At 39.0% G+C, this 19,452-nt stretch overlaps 1 protein-coding gene across 1 annotated transcript in view; it reads right to left on the bottom strand.

The window, feature by feature from the left end:
- The window catches only part of LOC124863332 (inactive rhomboid protein 1), a 32,760-nt gene extending 13,547 nt beyond the window's left edge, over nt 1-19,213 (bottom strand). Inside the window, exon 1 of the mRNA XM_047357667.1 lies at nt 18,772-19,213. The gene's annotated coding sequence lies outside the window, so the exon portion shown is untranslated. The remainder of the gene's footprint in view (nt 1-18,771) is intronic.
- Between the last annotated feature and the right edge of the window lie 239 nt (nt 19,214-19,452).

Genomic DNA, 19,452 nt, shown 5'->3' with positions numbered 1-19,452 from the left:
TAATATAGGCACAAAGTAATCTGAGCAGGATTCAGTGCTATGTAGCCATTTTGCCTCTGATGTAATAATAATGTTCAACAATTTTTCTTTTAATTACAAGCTAAATGATGTTCAGTAGTTGATTGTCACCTTCGCCAAAACATAATTTAGATGTACAAAAAAAAAAAAAAAAAAAAGATTTATTTTTTTTGTTACAGTGGGAGGAAGTTTGCCGCCTTAAAAAGAATCCCTTAATTCTCACATAACATCAATCTTAATCCCTTTAGGTGGTTTAAAGCAGCTCAGCACACGTCTATCCAGAGCCTAATGACTGAGAATGAATTCCCATGACGAGGCCCAAAGACCACAGAAAGTGTACAACAAACCTCAACATCAGGCCAGCTGCCAGCGGCTGCAGCTTTGTAATTCTTTCTACCACCCCACCATCTAACCTCACCTCTTCCTGTCATTTCCTTCATTCACATTTTTCTCATACTGGTCTGGTTTGTATTTGAAGTTGCTTATGCGTTCCCACAAAAACATCCTTTGATTGTTTTTCTACAAGGCGCAAATGTCTAAAATTGCAGCCATGGAGCTGAAACTAAATGAATCAGAAAAACCTAAATTATTATTCATTTAAAATGTATTACTAAGACACTGACACAGCAATGGTAACATCAGAGTTTTTCATCCTTTGCATCAGATCACCTCCCCCCACTTCCCTTGTTACTCTTTGGGAAAATAAAAAATAAATCCATGACATTTAGAGACCACATCTGTTTCCCATTGGCATTTAATGCACCACAGGCTTCTGTTTAAGTCCATGTGATGATGGGAAGTGTAGTCTGAGACTCTCAGCAGCAGCAAGAAAACCTCACACAGAGGTCAGCAGGGGTCAAAACCACCACCTAAAAGTAAACCGCTGACCAAGTCATCTTAAGCAAAACTTCTCAATTTCAAGCTTACAGAGCAAAAATAACAACTGCAAAACGTGTTATGATAACATTCCTGAGTTCTAAAGGCAATGAAACATTAAAACAATAAAGCAAAGATCGGGTTATTCAGCAAATTAATATTTAACTGGTGTTGCTGGAATGCTCAACCTTGTTCAGGTATGAGGAGTATGATGCATGACCCCCAGTGACTTTGTCTGGAGTGCGAACTCTGGTTAGAAGAACGGATGGCTGGCTGGCTGATGCAAAGTGGAAAACTGCCAGAGTTAGGGAAAACAACCTTTAGTCAGTTCACTTTAAGGGCTGTTTATTATTTAATTAAATACAATGAAAATTAGACAGGAAAAAGAGGTTCAGACATTATATCTGAGACAACATCTTTTGTCGATACAGGAGCTGTAATGGGCGCTAACAGGAATGCTGACGTGTTTCATTTGACTGATTTTTTCACACATTCACCATCATCAAACTTGGTCTTCTATAACTGAGATAGAACTATGTCTCAGTTATGGGAAATGCCAGACTAGCAGTCATATTAATCCACTGTTAAATACATTAAAACCTTCACAAAGTGCATAAACAAAGCGAGAGAATCTGAGACATAACTGAATTAGGTACTGTGTTCTAAACGTTCGGCCATTACCTTACTAAACACACCTTGCTCTCTGTGATGTAATTAATATTAATAATAATTAATAATAATAATAATTAATATTATAAGTCGATACATCTGAAGAATGAACGCTCATACTTCAAGAACACTACCTGTGCTTTGCAAAACTATGACATTTCTGAGTAACTTAAATGGAGTATGGAAGTTGGATTGTTGCAAACGTATGTTTTATCCCGTTAAATGACAATCTAAGATGAAATGGCAAAACATATTGAAAACCTGTAGAACTGTGTTTTACAGCAAGTGAAATAAATGTTGCGTGACTTTGATTTATTTGAAAGCAAAGTCTGGGTAGGAAGTTAAGGAGCCAACTTCAAGCTCTCCCAGAGCAGAGAGCCTGACTATTTAAACAGCTAGTATCAGTTTGTTATTCATCTGTAAAGAGTAGGACAGCAATCGTGGGGGTTTATTATTCATATTTTTATTAAGCTTAGGTACACCCCAATCAAAAATCCCAACAAAATGAAATACTGTAGAAAGCATAATTACACTATAACAGTCAATATGTTGAGCTATTTTTTGTAGGAGCTGGGAAATTTCTTGCTTTTCTATTTTAAATCAAACCAATTACATCATGTTATACTTTGTTGTTTTAAATGTTTCCTTCTGTGAACTCGTGGTATTTTAACTGAAGGTTATTAAACAAGCCCAAGGCTATTGCAAAATACCACAAGAAGCAAGAAATAGCTCCATGTGAATCAAGTAATCAAGTAACATCAAATACTTTATCTCTGAAATTAATCAACCTACCAACATTAGCTATATGCAAATTTGATGCCAATATCGTAGTTTGAATAGTCTTGTTTTTTGGATGCCAGCCCTCATCTTGCTCCAGGCAAATCTAACTGCAATTTAATCGTTTTTGCCTTTAGTATAAACAGCAGGACTCCTGGTGTAGAGCAGATCAGAGGGAGCATTTCTTCTTAAAGGTTCCAGAAAAAAACCGGCTGGGAGTTACTTAAACAGCTAGCAAATTCTCCTGGTTTACATCTGTTTGCAGATGATTGTGTTTTTATGGACTTTAGTTCTCTTCAGAGAAGGAAGGACCTAAGACGTTTTTTCCAACCTACCCTTCCATCTCCTATATTTGTGAAAACTTTGCATTCATAAAGGGTTGCAGCTAATAAGAGTTATATGGCTCTTTTCTACAAGCCAAATTAAACCCACACATCTACACAAAAAGTAAGAAGATAGCTGAAACATCTCTCAGCCGACAGCAAAACAAGAGTTACTTTGCTTAACATCTACTGGTGAACCAAAGATTTGTCAAAAGATTTTGTAGGACATGCCATCAAAGTGGGATGCTGAAACATTAATATAAACAAGCAGCTATTGTTTCATTCCTCCAAAAGTCTGCTGACCAGTAGGAACATTTGGTCACAGCCCAAGGTAAACCTCCAACGTTCTCCAAGTAGCAAAGCCAAATGCCTTGGAAGTCTGTCTCTGTCTTCCTCTGTCTTCATCTTCCAAAGTCAACATGGCCGTAAAACTGGTATAGGCCTGCAACTCGTGTCTGAGGAGGAGTTTAGCTGGAACAGTTGGTGCAGTCATAGCTCAAATGTGAGCGTGGCTATGTGAGCTTTTCTTGCTTTTCCGTCCTGTGAAAAATAAAAAATCAAAGCTTGTAAGATTCAAGGCTGCTCCCTGTCTGAGAAAAATCAGATATTATTGGCAGGAAGTCCTTGAGCAGCAGATATCCTTGGGAAAAAGGCACTGAACTCAGTTGTTGGCAAATATCCAGGCTGACGGATTAGCTCTTCCCAGATTGAGAATGTTATCTAGCTTTAAGTTTGAGAGGAAAAAATTAGAAGCACAAAATATTCAAGCTATTTAATTTGTTCATTCCTTAATTTCAATGCCTGATATTCTGTTGGAATGTAAACAACATGGGAAACCGTTGCTCTCATTATAAGGACGGATTGGAGGCTCACATTCTTGTGACCACCATCACTTAATCAAAAAAGAATTGTTTTGACTTCAAGATTCACATCTAACAGAGGGAAAACACCCACATCAAAAACTTAGCACTGAGCCTTGAAAGACCAGGTTCCTGCACTGTGTAAAAAAACCTGGACCTCCCACTCAATCACAAGACCATGAGCTGCTCAGTATGTTTTGCTATTCATTCTGGGGTGATTCAGTGCCTCTCCAGGACCCACATTAAGAAGCAGAGGACAGGCAGGCAAACTAAATAAAAGGACATGCTGACATCTTTGCAGGTGTAGGGACATCCAGCGGGCTGTAATAAACAGAGCTGACAGACATAACCAGCACTCGCTGTCTTTTACACTACACTCTGCATACAGACTCGGGCCCAGTTCAGCTTTCTATACCATGACTTTACATAACTACCTGGGGAATGATTTCAAGTCACATACAAGAAAATAAAAGGCAATTTTCAAGCACTTTCTAAGCATTCCTATGCAACTCTACTATGTCACCTGTTATTCATAAAAAAACTATAAGTCTTGAGAAATATTTTTGCGTTCTTTACATCTCCATCCAAGGCCGTTTATAATCTCTGCCTCTGTGGGTGCCATACCCACATTCCATAAAATCTCAAGCAGACCTAAGCTTAAATGGCAGAGAGAGCTGCCTGGAAACCACATGCAGCCTAACCACTATGGACAGGAGCTGACTGGTTTCCGGCCACTGTGTGCGCTGTGCTGCTACGTGTTGCACCATCGGAGGCCCCCACACTGAGTGGCTTGAAGAGCTGCATCATTGAGACTGACAGAGCCTGCGGTGGTCAGCCAACAAAGGGGTTGATTGCTAAGGGATAGTGAAAAAGAGGAAGGCTAGCCTTGCATAAGAACACAGCATGGATCTTCTTCTCTAAGAGAAACCAGAGTTGGCTAAAATCAAAGTGTTACAAAAACCATAGATAGAAAATAGGCCACAAAATTCTGGTTGGTGCACCTGTAGCTCTTCCACTTAAAAAAAAGTGGAGTAGTTTACTCCTATATCACTCCCTCCCATCCTTCTCTATTAGAAATGCAACAGCAAAACAGTCACAAGCCACAAGCTTGAAGTGCAGCTGAGCACCAGCAAGAGCAGCAGTCATCTGAATTGACCCTAGTGACATGCGAGTCTGTCACACCAAACCAGCCCTTACGACATTAAAAGAAATACACACAGAGACAGCAGAAATATCCACCGCAGCTGACCCGAAGATCAAGTGTCACAGCTAGTCGAGGGGCATGCAATGTTGTTTGGCGGGGCTATCGCTGCTGTGGCTGGGGGGATAGATGGTGGGCATGGTCGACATGCACAGCAACGAATGGTGGAGCTGCTTATGCATTTTCCCACGTAAGGGTTTTAAATATCTTTAATTCAGGCTTTGAGCTTTCAGACTGATCATTTTAACAATGCAAACTTAGCTATTGACGTTACAATTAGAGTGAGATTTGTATCCAGTCAAATACCAGACTCCCTCACAAGCATAACTGTGTTTACTGCAAGCCAGAAATATAAATAGGTTGTAAAATTATAAATGGCCTTTTAACAGCAGTCTGTGAGCAAGTGGACTATTTATAAAACTGAGCTGCTCGCGTGCATTTTGATAAAAGTGAACCCAACATATAAAAGAATCCACGTCCCATTTTCTGACAAAAAGAAGACTACAGCTCCTGAACGCTGTGCTTATGAAGCCAGTGTTACAGACCTAGATGCTTCCACTGATCTTTGTAAAAGAAATTAACATCTGTATTTGCCATCACATCCTATCCATTTGCTTCCTCTACAATGCCTTAAGACACTCCCAGGCAAATTCAGAATGAGAAAACTGTGCTCTATTATATTATCAGCGAAAGACCCTTTCACAGTGTAGTAATATCCTGCAGAGGAAATCAGTTTCATGGAGGCATGTTACACCAAACAGAAACTAAGAAACAAAATGTAATCACATAGATTTTAGTGTGTATACCAGCAGGTATCTCCAAGATGTCTCCTACCAATTACTTAAATTTGTCCTTTATGGACACAACATGTTCTTACACGTGTGGCTAATATAACACTTAAATTTTTAATCATTGTGCACAGTTAAATTATTTACAGCTCGAATCTTAGCTGAGCTGCTGTGCATATACAGGTAGCAGCACATGGTATTGCACTTTCCCTTTTCTCACAAGCCATTTCTAGGTCCCTTTAGGAGGTAACAAATGCTTTCTGTGGAAAAATAAGGCTCACTAAGTAAAGCTGTAAAATGTCTCAGTGCAGAGCTGTGCTTGTGCCCTTAATCTTCAGGAAACAGCTGACAGCAAAGACTCCCTCACCATGAGCTATATATACTGCATAGGTCTAGATAACTAGATATGGTCTATTAAAACAAAACATTTGAAACCTTTTACATAATATTGGGTACAACCCTGTTATATCAGTGCATAGAAAAAACAACTACCTCCCAATTAAGTGGTGTATAAGCAGTTTCAGACTGTCTACAACCTAAGCTAATCATCACCTACATTAATGTAAAGAGGGGGGAAATCTAATACCTCCAAAATCTGTTCTGATATATAAAAGAACATTTAGGTACAGAGAAATTAGGCATCAGAGGCAGCAAAGAAATTTTATATCAGTGTAAAACTGACGAAAACCTGAACATATACAGGGCCTTGCAACAGTAATTATACCCATTTAACTTTATCACATTTTCTCAAAGTACAACCACAAACGCTTCTATATTCTGCATGCCAGATATACTGTAGATTTTAGGCTGCATTTACGCAGCAAGTCTTGATGCTCAATTCGAATTTTTGCTGAAATCTGATTTGTTTTTGCACGGTTGTTCGAACTACTGATTAAATGCAACGGCCATCGGACTTAAGACTGAATGGTTCAGGCCTCAAAACAACCTACATGTGCAAAAGAAGAATAGCTGTTACACAGCAAAACACTGTTTATAGAAGTAATAATGGATTTTGGCATCTCTGTGTCATTATTAAATTGTTGAGCAAAGCGAGCAGAAAATATTATGACCACATAACAAGAAAGGTAAGAAAAAAAAGAGAGCACAACTATTAACAATGGCCTTTTGTGGACCAGTGACTGCTACTTCTGTAGAGAAGTCTGTATTTATAGTCGGAGCCAGGACAACGATGTAAAAATTGGCTAAAATGTGACATGACCTTTCTGACTGTGGACACTTTGAAAATGATCGGATAAGTTATCCGATTTAGTACCACATATGAAAGAGGCACAAATTCGGAATGTTTTGGAGGTGAAAAGATCAGAATTGGGCCATTCTGACTGCCATGAAAAAGTCGGATATCGGTCGCATATGGGCAAAAAAGTCAGATTTGGGTCTCATTTGCCTGCAGTGTGAATGTTATCTTAGAAACAAAGATGCTAAAGCTCAAGAGAGAGCTGCACTTCTTGATAATGGAAAAGAAACAGGTCGGAAATGTGGTTGTTGATTTTGCAATTATAAGGGTCAACATATTACGTTTGTTTGAGTGTTACCTATATACTTCCTTTACACTTTTTTTTCTGTTGTTGAGAGATATTTTCTCAACAGTGACACCTTGTGGTTAGGAGACTGACTGTTATTCCCAGGTATAATAAACTCCTCCACAATGACACTACAATTCAATTGCTACACTTACCAAAGTCTAGCAGTACGCTTGGTATTTACATTTTTATTTCCCTGTTTAAGAAAGACTGTAAAAAATAACTTATAATACCCTCGCAAATTAAGCACAGTGGCTGAAGGAGACTGTAGAAAATAAGGGAAGCAGCGTAGGCTAAATCCTGAGATAAAATATCAAAATGAGACAGTTTCTTAATATGTCAACTAAAAATGGAAGAATAAGGATAAACTATAATAATTTTATTAAAAAAAAGGAAAGTTGAACGGCACTGATAGTATGTAACACAATGGAAAAAGAAGGGACCGCTGAATATTATGCAGATTATGTGATTAAAAAGGTTACTGAAATATAACACACACCCTTCCTGAGCAACTAGGGTGACCAACCATATTTCTGGGCTCCTAAAAGACGGTTACAATGCAGACAAGGCCAAAGAGATGGAAAAAATTTGTTTTGTAAATTTACATAACACTAGTTGATGGTATCCACGAATATAGATAATGTCACTACATCATCTTCTGTGTCCTGCTTTGATTTCATTTATGAAGCTTGTAGCACTTTGAGCATTGTTATATTTATTTGAATACTTCTTTGTGAGCCAAGATGTTTGTATGAATGTGTGAATATTTTGAACCACTGAAAGCAAATCTACTTACGAGTATTAATAAAGCACCCCTGAACCTTACACTTCAAATATATCCTCTGGGAAAACTTCTGCTGCCAACTTTAATTCTGTAAATTGGACAACTAAATAGAACTGTTGTTTTGACCAAACAATTAAGGTCAAGTCTTTTTGGTTCACCAAAATGTATCCATGGATTTCATACCACCAAATTAATGTCTCCAGAAAGTCCGAGTAGGTGAGTATCTCTGAAAGAGCATGTCTTGACAACATGTGATCCACATCTGCATAGTTTCCAGCATGATATCAGCCTGATTTAAGACTACAAAAGGCTTCATTGTATGGACTGGTGTGGACTGGGCTGAACAAGGGTCATTGTGCAGTCTGATGATAGTCAAAAAAAAAAAGCAAGGGCTGGCTTAAGTTTTCATTCCTCCATCAATGGAAATGGCGGACTAAGCAAATTCCCAGCTGAGAAGAATTCATCGACATGAGGCACACGGCTAGTTAATTTAATCGAGGTTTAGCAGTGTCATCATATAGGTGTGTATAGTGCAAAAAGCTAAGCTATAGACTTACTAATGCAAATGTCTTTTTTTTTTTTTTTAAATACCATAGTTAGAATCAGAATCAGAATCAGAAAAGCTTTATTGCCAAGTACGTTTTTGGACATACAAGGAATTTGTTTTGGCGTAGTCGGTGCAATACAGTACAAATTAAACAGTATAAACATATCTACAATATAATATAAATATATGTGCACAGTTTTAAGTGAGTGAGAGTAAATATAGAGCAGTATAAGATGCAAGAGCAATACAACAGTGCAGGTGATCATTGTTATCTAACCAATCAGCAGAAATAAAAATACTCCACAAAGGATGGACATTAAAGCTGATGTCACATCCTCTGTGGAAGACCACCAGCTTGAGGAGGTATGGTTACTGCTTGTTTTACTGGGGAGCACTGGAAGGAAGGAAATGCAGAGCAGGGGAGGGGTGATGTGTAAATGAAGGCAGGAAACACGCTGCAAACCGGGTGCATTCTTAGTGTCCGGTCAACACAACCAAGGAAACAACATACAAATGCTCGCAAGCACAGTAACACATCCACACGGCACGTGTAAACTTACACATCCCATCTCTGGCCATGACAAGGCGTACGTGACTGTAATGTGAGAAAAAAAAACTGCCTTCTGAGAAAGGCAAGCCTGCTGCACAGAGATCAGCAAGATATTTCAGCGTCCTATCCGACATGTCAAGTGTGGCTTGTACTGTAGAAGAATGGGTATTACCCATATTATCAAGGATAAAATATAAGCGTAGATGTCTGATCTAAAACAATAAAACTTCACAAATACAGAGCTACAATTAATTCGCAAAACAAAGACTTTAGACTTTTTTTTTAACTTGTCTTCTGGGACCTTCTGGGTTATCGTAGTATAAAGCTCAGATGAGAGTTAAAGAAGACACTGTATCTTCAAGATAAAATTATGATATTACTGTAAAAAAAAAAAAAAATCTAAAAATAATATGTTTTTGCTTCATCACTGAGCCATACAGTAGTATAAGACTTAACATGCACATGGCAACTTTTGTACCCAATGGTGCTTAGATGTATGCAAATCATACAGAGAATATGAAATCACCATCTGTCCTATCACTAAAATACATATAGAGACTTTAATACAGTGCTACTATAAGTGACAAATGTTTAAACTTGGTTCTATGCAGGGAGGAGGATTATTTTTTTTATTTTTGTGGTGACAACAGCAGCAGCAGAGACATGTTTAATCTTCTGGCCCCTCTCTGGATTAGACGGAGGGCAAATCATTCTACTTCCCCACACAGCGGTTAGGTAATTATAATACGCTCCCAAATTTGAATCTCTTTCATGTGCTCAATAGGCATAATGGACGAAAAGGAAGTAAGGCTGCAAGGTATTATAAAAAGTAATATTAAGCTTGCATGGTAGAGCATTATGTGACCCACAGATAAGTCAATATTCAAAGTATGTGTGAGGTGCTTTCAATAGCCTCATGCGGCACAATCTCACAAATCAGTTACATGTAAATCAAACACATCATGTCCTCTGCTTTAACTGTAATATGAAACGGATAAAGAACTGAAAACATTGAGGGCTTTGACGCCATTTTCAATCCACAGAAAAAACTATCCTTGGGTCTAACAAGAGAGCAAGTCCAACCAGACATTTTGGTAGATCACATAAATTATGTGCATTGGACAAATGTGAAGTGAGATTTGGGTCTCTACGCCCAATAAGGGAAAATCTTTTGATGGCTTTACTAGTTTTACTCAGAAGCAGCTCTAACAAATGACAGACTTGTTACAGTATATTTTGTGTCAATCCAAACTGTTATTGTCCCGATTTGTTGATATAAAACCACCTGAAGCTATGTTGGATGCTCTTACAAGACAAAACAAGAATATAGGTTGATCACTATATTAGAATAACCCCTAATTATTGATAACAATGCTTAATGTTAAAAGTTCATTACGGCGAAAACAAATTGTCAACAAAGTGTCAAACTGCTTTTTCTGTGACATGACTATGTGCGTTTAAAATCGCTTGTGCAAACTAACTCTTAGCAGACCGTTTTATTTAGAAAGGAGCACATTTTGTGGTAAACGTTTTACATCAGTGATGCATCCGATGTTGAAGAGGTATAACTCTGATTGCTCACATTGCAGCACCAATGTTTGCAAAATGCATTCGTGATGGGCAGGTTCACCACATGGGTTCATTAGACATGAGGAACTTTGTTTTTTTGTCCGAGTATGAAATCTAAACCTAAGGGAACAAGAAAAAAAAACAAAGCTTTACATCCAAGCAAGAGATGGGCCCGACCAAGTCCAGCCCTTAGTCAGTGTTTGGAGCCGTGGTTGTGATTACTGTTCAGTATCATACTCTATGCCAGGGCTGCCCAGTCCTCAAGAGAAACCACCCTGCAACTTTTAGCTGCATTCCTGCTTCAGCACACCTGAATCAAATTGCTGAATTTCCTCATTCAGCTCTGCAGGAGCCTTGTAAGGAGCCATTTATTTGATTCAAGGGTGTTAAGAGATAGGATGCATCTAAAAAAGAAACTTGTTTCCTGGTGTTCAATCCAAAGTGAAGGACCTCTAGAAATCCAAACCACCAAAAAAGATACCATCACCACTCTCCTGAACTCCTTGGCAGACTAAAAAAGGTCTGTTTTGTGTCCAGATGTGTCTTTAAGTCAAAGAGATGGTTGAGGAGGGAGCCACATATCCATTAAGATTTTGGTGGTCCTGTAAGCAGCTGACACTACACCCCTCGTCAAACCCAACCAACCGACATCTTTGTTAAATGCACTGAGTGGGTGCTGATGTGAATGCTCGTGAATCCCTCCCCCAAACCCCATCTTCAAAATGACAGTTTGGTCAAAGAACTTGTACTCAGACCATCATTATTCATCTTTCTCTGGGTATCTGACACTCAGACTCCTGCAAACTCATAAGGGCTGGACTTACACCTCTGTGTCTGTGTACGGGAGATGTTTGGACCTCGTGGAAAAGCACATGCTCCTATTCATACTATTTTTACTTCAGCTGAATAATCGCGTTCCGCTCAGATATCTACAGTTTTTTTACTATAGCCTGTAAGAGGCAATGTGCTGGTTTGTGCACTCTCTACTCAGCAGAGCAGAAGAAGAAAAGAACCACAAAGAAATAATAAAGTGTGTTTTTACCAGAATATGAGGGCAGTTGGATCCTTGTCTGAGAGATAAAGTATCCACACTGGGAAAACAACAGACGTCTCACTGTAAAAGCTTTGTTGTTTTTCTTCTCACAGTCTGAGCTGTTGTTTTCTTTATCGGCTAGTTGTCTTCTTTCAAAGGATTGTAAATGCTTTGCTTTTCAGTTGATAAGACTTGCTTTGTTTTAGCATTAGTTCAGTATGTTATGATTCAGATGTTATTTTTTTTCTATAATTCGTTTACTGATAGATTGCTGATGGATGACTGATGGATTGCTACAGTTCACAATAATTATTTACATTAATATTCACCCAGATTGTCAAAGTGGGTAAGGCTGAATCTTTGAGGGGGGTACAAAGACTTGTAAAACCAAGGATGAATGCTAAGGAAGTGGGGAGACTAAACCCATACATCAGGGATGAAAGACCTGTGGAAAATTCCTGACAAAATCAACGGAAAACAGGGAAGACGGGGGCAGCTCCTTTGGGACAGTCCCAAAGCCCACAAATAGGAAGGCCTCCTTACAACTGATGGAACAAGGGAAAACACACACACACTTTTTTTTTTTATATATATATATATATATAGGAACTAAAGTCAGTTTTTCCAACTCATGACAGAGCACACACAATTAGTAATGTCACCAAAGACAAATAATGAAATCACTGCTAAATGTTTGGTTTGGTAGACAGAACGTCATGTTTGAACCCTAGTTAAAAAGACTTTATTGCTTCTATATAAAAGTTTGTGTTTGTGCGTTTAAGGGAAGATATACTAACACCACATATTGCCTTCTCTAAAACTGGGCATGGTCATCATAAATGAGGGGTACATAGTTTTTTCCCTGCACAGTATTACAAGCTGGGCTAGCTGGGAAATAGCAGGAATGTTAACAATATTTGTAAGTAGAAAGCGAATGCAGACAGAGCAAGTTGAGAGTTGCATTGTGAGGTATATGCTCAAAGATGTAAAATGCAACTGGCTTCCTGCCACTTCAACGCCTCTGACGGATAACAAAACAAATTCCAATCTACTTAAGTCAAAAAAGCTGGTACCCAAACGTTTAAAAAGCACTTGTCTATTGATATGTAAAAGATTCCATTTTAGCAGAAAAGGAAATCAAAAATTCAGACTCAAGACAGATCTACATCATCAGAGTCAAAAATAAGTCAAAAATAAGAAATGTTACACAAGCCCAAAACACGCCCTTTCCATTTCTAGGAAAGCAGCTGGAGCGAGTTTAGTGGATGTTGGTGGGACTGCTGAAACTCTCCAGATACAAATTTGTGTGTGCTTCCATCCAAGGAACAGTCAGCATAGGTTTAGCAGTTTGGTACACAATGAGGATTCACAAACTCTGGGCATGACAACTGACGGCTCTAAAAATAGAGGAGCTGGGAGCAAAGCAGGACTTGGCCTGGGTGGAGTTGCGGGGCGTGGGGGGTTCCTTATTTAAAACCTCACTCTTGTTGGCGTTGTATCAGGGCTGCGATAGTGTATCAGTTTGGGTGTTCCTTGAGTTGGACGTCTGAACCAACAATGAGCTAGCTACGAAACAGCACCGATAAAAGCAGAACATGGTCTAAATTTACAAACTATTAATAATAATAAACATTTCAATAATATTTTTATTTTATCTTAGGTTTTGTTCTTATTCTTGGTTAGGGGGAGGAGTGGAAATTATATATATATTTTTTACCTGCCTTTCAGCAATTCTGAAAGCCATTTGTTTTAAACACACCTTTGTAATTTTTATCTTTGTCATGGAAAAATACAATCAAGTTAAATTTGTTTATTTAAACATCTTAGCCATCTATTCTGAATTTGTCTAAAATAAACATACTGTAAAATAACCTTCTTTACTTTAGGGTCCTATAGAATCTGTAGAAAGGACTAAGATATAATTAATTAGGCATTAGGGCTTTAATCATTTTAATTCTTATGGAACTGGGTAGTTTATGACCCAATAAAAATCTATTCCAATTTTCCCAATTTTGGTTTTTCAATTTAAATTTTTCTGAATTTCACGTTATACAAAACAAAATATTGAGTTTCTATAATGTTGTGGTTAATAGCTAACATTTCAGAGGTTTCAGAGAAAATAATCTGAATTTAATGGCATCTAAAAATTCTACCTGTTAATTATCTTACTATTTTCATAATTAAAACAAAGTTACATGTTAATAATAAAAGAAAAGAAAAAGTATAGAACTACAGTACAATGATATGAACATAAAAATCATGCAACCCCACCACCCAACAGTGTTAACTGGGTAAAATAAAATTGCTGTAACATTCTAACATCACCTAAAACACATGAAGCTTTGTTTTCTAAATTAGTATAGCTACAAGTTCCTCAGGAATCACGCATCTTACTACTGCTTGGGATCCTTGCATAGTGAGGGCTTTCCAGGAACGGCAGGCTAATACTAGCTCCCCTAGCAAGATGCTTTCAACTTTATGTGTGGACAAAAGTTACCTTTAACACTTGTTCTTCTGCTTTAAAACTAAACCCTTTGCATTGAGTGTTGTAATTCAGCAAAAAAAAAAAAACACAACCACAAACCCCTGTTATTGATTACCTTATTTCTGCACATCATACAATTGATCCGACAAGAACATGGGCTGTGTGTGCCTTAGAGCATGTAGCTGAGATTATGGAACCAAAGGGGCGTGGCTAGAAACTTGCAGCATTTAACAGAAATATACACAAAATACATGTCAGGGATTTAGTCTATATCTTGCCGACCTCTGTGCAAGCAGGATGTCCTAATGCATTCAGTGCCTTAGGAGACAAGTCACTCAATCCAATGTGAGGCATAATTTTTCCTGGCATTTTAATTTATGAGTGTATAATAAAGCATCATAGACATCTATATACTATAAATGGATTCTGACAACTCAGGCTCTAAACATCCCTGTTGTTTTTTTCCACCACATCCTTAGTCACTCAGAATGAAAAGAAAGCCAAGCTAATTGACTGTCCATTAGTTTTACTTACTCTGTGTAAGATTTTTATCACTGTGAGAAGGTGGTAAATCAATATCCTGTTGACACAAACAATTTCATAAAACTGTCGAATGGATCTAAAATTTTACCTTTTATAGAATTAAATGTGTATATTTTAGTGATCTTATGTAATGTTAAAAGTGTGCTAAACATTCATATGCACAAATAGGGATTATGATAAAAACAATTCTTCAAAATTCTAATTAATGGAGCAATGTAAAAATAAGCTAAATAGCTTTAGGCCAGCAAGAAAATGTGTTTCATTGGCATCCTCATCCTGTTCTTTTCTGCATAAGATTCTGCTGATCAGTGACACCAACAGACTGTCTTTGCTTTTGTCATATAGCCACAGCACACTGCCTACAATCCTTGCAGCTCACTGTGATTATTGGTTTGTGACCACCTCTCGAGGTGCATCTGGGTGTAATATTGGTGTAAATTAGACCTACTTCTAACAAGGAGACTAAATTAGTTGGCAGACTAGTTGTATTGCAGTAACGGAAGCCTGTTTCAGTTATTTACTCCTCCAAATAAAACTTTTCACACCCAGTATACATATTTCACACTCAGTGTATCAAGTAAAAGTGGGAATTTCTTGAGTTATTTGAACAACCCAACCTTTGAGAGCTCTTCAAACTCAAAGAGGAAGACCAAAGGTCAAAAAGGTGCTGCTGCTGCTCTACTAAAGAAGCAACAAGGCTTGTGGGAAACACACATAGCGTACTTCCATCTCTCTGAGAATGAACATGGCCCTCAGGTCAAACACCCTCAAACGTAATGAAAACACCAATTCAAAACCAGACGTCTTCGTCCATATTACAATCTAAGGTTAGTTTGAGTTAAATAAAATCATTCATTGTGACTTGGACACTCGATGTTGCACTCTACATCTTTCCCTGTGTGTCAAAAGTTTCCAGTACGTTCAGCGAAAGCCAGTTCATGTCCAGCTCATGACATATGAGGTGCTGACTGGGAGAAAGGCAGGGTGGCATGCTGGCAGATGGAAGCATTGGAGGCTTAGAGGTAAACCTGAAATAGCCCTGCTGCTGTATTACAACATTACATCACAACTGACTTCATCGTCATGCCGGTCGCTGCATCATGCAGCCACTAAAGGTGTCATGGGGATAGGTACAGCTGGCTGCAATGGTTGAACTCTGGAGTAATAGCCTGCATACTGTACTCCCAAGACGCACATGAACAATAATCCTCATGAGGGGTTTTTCATGTCAATAACTGTCTACATCTGACCCAATTGATGTTGTTTTCATTACTCGGCTGATATGACGGCAGGATGTGTCTGTTTGGATGTTATATTTTGGATGCATTCCACAGACATCGCAGCGTAACACATGCAAAAAAGTGAAAAACACAGCATTTTTTGACAATTTACTCAAAACCACAACCACATCAAAGTCAAGCAGCTAGGCACTGAGCCAGTGCATGGGAGAAATCCAGAAAATGCTCCTTTTTGAGCTCTTTAGCCATCTAACATAGCAGACGAGCTTCTAAAACTATGATCCATTTGACCTCAGTTGTGGGACAGTTGTAACAATTTACCATGCAGGCATGCATTCTTTTTGTTTCTCGACTGGAAGAACAAGTTGGTCTGCGTGTTTGACTGCTCCAGGTATTGTTGCCATGCCTGCCATTAACAAGTCAACCCAGGCAAATATTAACAGTAGCAGAACACAGGGCCCTACAAAAGTATTCATGCTCTAACCTTTTTAACATTTAGTCTCATTGCAACCACTAACTTCTATTCCATTAGGATAAAATGTGACCTACGCAAAGAACTGTATAATAGTGAAGTGGAGGGGAAGTCATTTGTGTTTTTTCAAATGTTTTTATGAATTAAAAATCTGAAACGTGTGGTGTGCATTTGTGCTCAGCTCGGCTAAGTCAGTGCTTTGTAGGACCACCTTTCACTGTAAATGTAGCTGCAAGTTTTTGTCATATGTCTCTTCCAGCTTAGCATATGTAGATACTAAAATCTATTCCTCTTTGAAAAATAGCTCATACTCTGTCAGATTTGATGGAGAGTTTCTGTGAACATCAAGTCTTGCTACAGATTCTAAATTAGATAAAGGTCTGGACTTTGACTGGGCCATTTTAACAGATGAATATGCGTCGATCTAAACTGTTCTGTTATAGGTCTTGGGGTATATTTAGGATCTTGGTGTTGAAAGGTTATTTTACTCCCCGATCTCAAATCTTTTGTCACTTCTATCAAGTTTTCTTACAGGATTTTCATGTATACATGCTGCAAGCATTTGAGACTTTAAAATCTAAGGCATGTCATAATAATGGATATATCAACATTTTACAAATAAATAAAAGGAGACAATACATTGCCTGATTAAATCGATTCTCAGAAGAACACGTCTATTGCATGTGATCCAGATGTGTTTTGTGGGTTAAAACAGCCTAAGGTTACTTGGAGAATCATGTGCTCCACAAACATGGAACTGTTCAGGCAACCGAAACTCATTTCAGCCAACTCAGAGAGAGCTCAAGCTAGACAAACGGAAGAAAATGACCAGCAACCCCAGAGGGTACACCCACATTTGTGAGCAAGAAAGTTTCCCTGCAGTCCAACTTAAAATCAAGCATCAAATATGAAACAAATGTGAACTAGACAAATGTGTTGTCCTTTTAGATGCATCATCTTTAATTGATAATAGGCCAGTGACTAAAATACACTAAATGAGGAGTGTTTTCTTAGTGCTGAATAGTTTAGGTGCATAGAAAAAAATATCTATGGGAGGCTGGCAATGAATGAAAGTTGACAGCATGAGCGCTGAGCATGAAATCCGGCTCTGTATTTGAAGGTAAGACCATGAAGAACTTCTCCAGGACTGTGCACTTGGCCAGACTGACAGACAGAAACTGTGCCATGAGTCATGCTGGCATGATTACTGTGTGGCCCTGTCAACAGATGCCTAAAAAACTCTCATGCTACCCTGTCGATAAAAGGCCAGGCTGAATGAGAGATCTTCTTCGTCAGAGCTGCTTTCCAGTACCATGAGAAGCAGCACACTTTGGGAATTGTCTCTCTGGGATCCAGTTGGAGCAGAGACAGAAGATGAGCATGACTGCCACTATCACACAACAGGGGTTTGCTTTATTGGTCTGATTATATCACCCACCCCTCTTGCTCCATGTGATAATGTTTTAGGAACACTGGGCACACAAACTTGGCCATGTGCTGCTATGTCCTGTCTGCCAAAATAAGTCAGCAGTTTCCAATACAGTGTGGCTACGGTTTCACTTCGGCCTGGCCAGGTATTGTAGGACAGTGATGAGCGAAACTTGTCAACAAGATCGCAGATTGTTAATATGTAGGCTGCTCGTGATAGCGTCTTAGAACACCGAGTCAAATTTTGGTATTTTGGGGGTTGCTGTAATCGTGACTTTTAACTATGAGTCACTTTAAGTCACAGTTGTTTAATGCAACAAAAAGGCAGTGATTTTGGGACAAAAAAACACATCACAAGGTGGCACTTGGTTCTCTTTTCTGGTAAACCTGCACTAACATTTATATATTCAAACAAGTGCAACAGTGTAAAAGGAAATGTGTAAGCTGATTTGCATGAGGAGAAGGATGCTGATGGTGACCAGGAAGAAGAAGAATTAGAATGAGGTCATGGTGAAACTGTAAATGGTGTGAGTTGCTTGATCAGTCACCACAGTCCCTTATCACACACTGAAGCTTACCCCAAACATAATAATTAGAAACAAACCTTGTGTGGGTTGTATTTAAATAATGTCTCCTTGTTTTATTAAAGTATGAGCTCAAATAGAAAAAGTTATTTACAAACCCTCCTCATTCATTTCACTGGGGCACCTTCAGTATACACCGCCTTTAAAAGAATTATAATAAAGCTGGTTGGGCCTGGTAGAGTGAACCCAATTATAAGCTGCTGGACTGGAACACTTTAAATTTCCCACTTTCACGATGACAACTCCTCTACAAACCGCAGCAAACAGCACAGAACACAGTGTCCCAAAGTGTCACCTGCCACCTGAATCTTAAGGGTTCTCAGGCTGACCAGTTAATTGGCCATTAAATTCAGTTGACTTTAAAGCAGCTGGTTTCCTCCTTAATGATCACGACGCTGAGCGCTTCTCCCGACTGCCTTCCTGGCTTCCGTATGGGTCGACCACAGCAGCACAGTCACGATAAAAAAAAAAAAGACTCAACTCACCCTTATAGCGTCCAGCTGAATAAAATATATCCGTATTCTGAGATTCTTCCACAGGCAGCAGATCTCCGGTTTGTCACATCATCCTAACAGCGGCGCAGCAATAAACGGCGTTTCTTTTCCACCGAGCAGATGTGTGATTTTATTTATTTTTTTAAATATCAGTCCTGGTGCCGTGCGTAAAATCCAATCCCTTCAGTGCTGGACTCAGCAGAGGCAGAAGCAGGAAAACAGATGGGCGTGAGAGGGATATGGCTGCTGTCCGGACCCCTTCTCTCCTACGGACGGAGCATTTCCACGTTGTTCCATGAATCGAGCGACCGAAGTTCCCTCTCTGCCGCCGGTTGTAGGGTAATTCAGGTTCGAGGAGAGTCAGCCCCGCCCTAGCTGAACACTGTCTGAGGGGTAGGCGAGCCCGAGAGGCGCACTAACCAATCGGTGAGTACACGGGGGAGGCGCTGCTTCTCTTCTCCCGGTTAACTAACGGCGTGACTAAGCGATATCTTCGGTCCTCCGGTTGGGTTCTGGGAACGAAAACGTTTCTCTCTCTCCATCCACGTCCACCACACCTATTTAAAAACTCCGCATGAATTTAAGTGAGCTTTATAGATAGATCTCATTTAGTTAGAATATAATTAAAAAGTTGATTCAGTTCAGAAAATGAGATCATTGCACACAAATATC

Source organism: Girardinichthys multiradiatus, chromosome X, assembly GCF_021462225.1.
Source record: "Girardinichthys multiradiatus isolate DD_20200921_A chromosome X, DD_fGirMul_XY1, whole genome shotgun sequence".
NCBI lineage: Eukaryota > Metazoa > Chordata > Actinopteri > Cyprinodontiformes > Goodeidae > Girardinichthys > Girardinichthys multiradiatus.
This window is presented reverse-complemented; position numbering and strand designations above follow the sequence as displayed.